Genomic DNA, 265 nt, shown 5'->3' with positions numbered 1-265 from the left:
ATTTCAAGAACTGCTTTTCGTATTAGCAGGCTGTATCTTGAATACGAACCATAGTCAATTTGTGTGTATCATTACCAGCTCTTGTGGCTGCAGGTTGATACCTGCCTGATGTAGTACTGTTGCCGTTGTCTTGAAAATGCCAGAAGCTGACCTGTGTTGTTCTTGTGATTATTCAGCGTTTACTTGAAAAGCTAATTATAGGTGATTACTTATTTAGGAATTTCTGTATAGAGCCTTCTCCGGAACTTAATTTTTTCTCTTTCCC

The sequence above is a fragment of the Charadrius vociferus genome, unplaced genomic scaffold (assembly GCF_000708025.1).
Source record: "Charadrius vociferus isolate BGI_N301 unplaced genomic scaffold, ASM70802v2 scaffold1429, whole genome shotgun sequence".
NCBI lineage: Eukaryota > Metazoa > Chordata > Aves > Charadriiformes > Charadriidae > Charadrius > Charadrius vociferus.
Note: the sequence above shows the minus strand (reverse complement) of the source record.